Below are 2,586 nucleotides of genomic sequence, written 5' to 3'. Positions count from 1 at the left end.
CTCCCACTGAACTGCATGCAGAATGGCTTCTTCTAGCTTTCGGTCGGCTGGTCTACATGGAGGAGGTTATCAGCTTAGTACCAGCAGGAATTCTCAGTGGCCTTGCAGCCCAAGTATGTGGAGTCTTCAGTAATAGGGTCTTACCATCTATTCCTGGTGGGAAACCAAGGGCCTTGGCAATGGCCTGTATTGTTTTGGAGGCATCAGGGACCTCCCTGGCCAACAACTCACTGGAATATATCCCATCCCTGACACTGAAAATTTTCTAGTAACAGTCTATGGCTCCTGAGTGTTCCATTGTCCAAAAAAGTAAGTTTCCATATAATTTATTTATAGCCTGTTCGATTTGATAGGCCCTCCCTCCACCTTTCTTTACTCAATCTCCTCCCCTGACCTCACTAGCAAACACTTTTAACCATGGACTCATCTCCCCAGCACCACTAATGATTTTATTTTGTAGTGGCACCAAGTAAGTTCTCTCTCTTTCTTAATTTTAAAGATATTTTTATTTATTTATTTGACAGAAAGAGAGAGAGAGAGAATGAGAATGCCAGGGCCTCTAGCTACTGCACATGAACTCTAGATGCAGGTATCACCATATGCATTTGGCTTTACATGGGTACTGGGAAATCAAACCTGGATCCTTAGGCTTTGCAGGCAAGTTCCTTAACCAGTAAACCATCTCTCCAGCTCATGTTCTCTTTATAACCTTTATTGAACTGCATGCAGAGTAGCTTTTTTTATAGCTTTCTGTAAGCTGGTCTACGTGGAGGAGGTTTTCAGCTCAGCTCAAGCAGGATATCTGAGTGACCTTGCAGCCCAAGTATGTAGTCTTCAGCAATAGGGTCTTACCATCTATTCCTGGTGGGAAACCAACAACCTCGGCAATGGCCTGTAATATTTTGGGGATATCAGGGAACTCCCTGGCCAACAACTCACTGGAAGGTATCCCATCCCTGGCAATGAAATTTTTCTAGTAACAATCTATGGCTTCTGAGTGTTCCATTGTCCAAAAAAGTAGGTTTCCATATGACTTATTTATGTCCTCTTAGATTTTGATTAGCCCTCCCTCCACCTTTCCTTTACTCAATCTCTTCCCCTGACCTCACTTAGACCTTTTCACTCCCATTAATCTGTTCTACTTACATATATACAATACTATCCTATTAAGTCCCCTCCCCCACTCCTTCCCTTTTTATTAACCCTTTATATCCCCTTTCTAGCTTACTGGCCTCTGCTACTGAGTTTTATTCCTACTCACATAGAAGTCCAATCATTTATAGCTAGGATCCACATATGAGAGAGAACATGTGATGTTTGGCTTTCTGGGCCTGGGTTACCTCACTAAGCATAATCCTTTCCAGATCCCTCCATTTTCCTGCAAATTTCATTTTTCTTTATTGCTGAGTAGAACCCCATTGTATATATGTGCCAAGTCATTATCCACTCATCAGTTGAGGTACATCTAGGCTGGTTCCATTTCTTAGCTATTGTGAATAGAGTGGCCATAAACATGGTTGAGCATGTATCTTTAAGGTAGTGAGGCAAGTCCTTAGGATATATGACTAGGATTGGTATAGCTGAGTCATATGGTAAATCTAGTTTTAGCTGTCTCAGGGACATCCACACTGATTTCCACAATGGCTGGACCAGATTGCATTCCCACCAACAATGTTGAAGGGTTCCTCTTTGTCCGTATCCTTGCCAGCATTTGTGGTCATTTGTTTTCATGATGGTAGCCAATCTGAAGGAGTGAAATGGAATCTCAACATAGTTTTAATCTGCATTTCCCTGATGATGTAGAACATTTTTTAAGACATTTATATGCCATCTGTATTTCTTCTTTTGAGAGCTCTTTATTTAATTCCATAACCCATTTTTAAATTGGGTTGTTTGATATCTTATTATTTAGTCTTTTGAGTTATTTGTATATCCTAGATATTAAACCTCTGTCAGATGAATAGCTGGCAAAGATTTTCTCCCATTCTGTAGTTTGCCTCTTTGCTCTACTCACAGTGTCCTTTGCTGTACAAAAACTTTGTAATTTCATGAGGTCCCAGTGGTTGGTCTGTTTATTTATTTATTTATTCATTTATTTTTATAGGGGAGAGTGCAAACTCAGTCCCCCACTACCACAAATTATTCACTTGATTTTCCCGCATTTGCGGAAATCTCAGGGGTCAGCACATCTGGAGAGCAATGGATAAGCCTCGCCCTGGGAAAACCACCTTCATGATCATGGTATCTCCCCTGCCAGGTAAGTATTGATCTGTGGCTTGATTTCCTGAGCAATTGGGGTTATATTCAGAAAGTCTTTGCCAAGACCAATATGTTAAAGAGTTTCCCCTACTTTTTTCTCTAGCAGTTGCAGAGTTTCAGGTCTGATATTAAGGTCCTTGATCCATTGGGACTTAATTCTTGTGCATAGAGAGAGAGAAGAATCTATTTTCATCCTTCTGCAGATATATATCCAGTTTTCCCAACACCATGTGCTGAAGAGGCTGTCTTTTCTCCAGTGAATATTTTTGGCATTCTTGTCAAATATCAGGTGGCTATAACTATCCGGGCTTACATCTGGGTCCTCTA

General features: G+C 41.0%; 1 non-coding gene across 1 annotated transcript; it reads right to left on the bottom strand.

Annotated features, from left to right (window-relative positions):
- Nucleotides 1-2,101: 2,101 nt before the first annotated feature.
- Nucleotides 2,102-2,265, bottom strand: LOC123459196. Its single transcript, XR_006636095.1, has one exon. It is a non-coding gene; the product is annotated as a U1 spliceosomal RNA (small nuclear RNA).
- Nucleotides 2,266-2,586: the final 321 nt, after the last annotated feature.

The sequence above is a fragment of the Jaculus jaculus genome, chromosome 2, assembly GCF_020740685.1.
Source record: "Jaculus jaculus isolate mJacJac1 chromosome 2, mJacJac1.mat.Y.cur, whole genome shotgun sequence".
Taxonomy (NCBI): Eukaryota; Metazoa; Chordata; class Mammalia; order Rodentia; family Dipodidae; genus Jaculus; species Jaculus jaculus.
The sequence above is the reverse complement of the archived record's forward strand: the minus strand, read 5'-3'. Positions and strand labels throughout refer to the sequence as shown.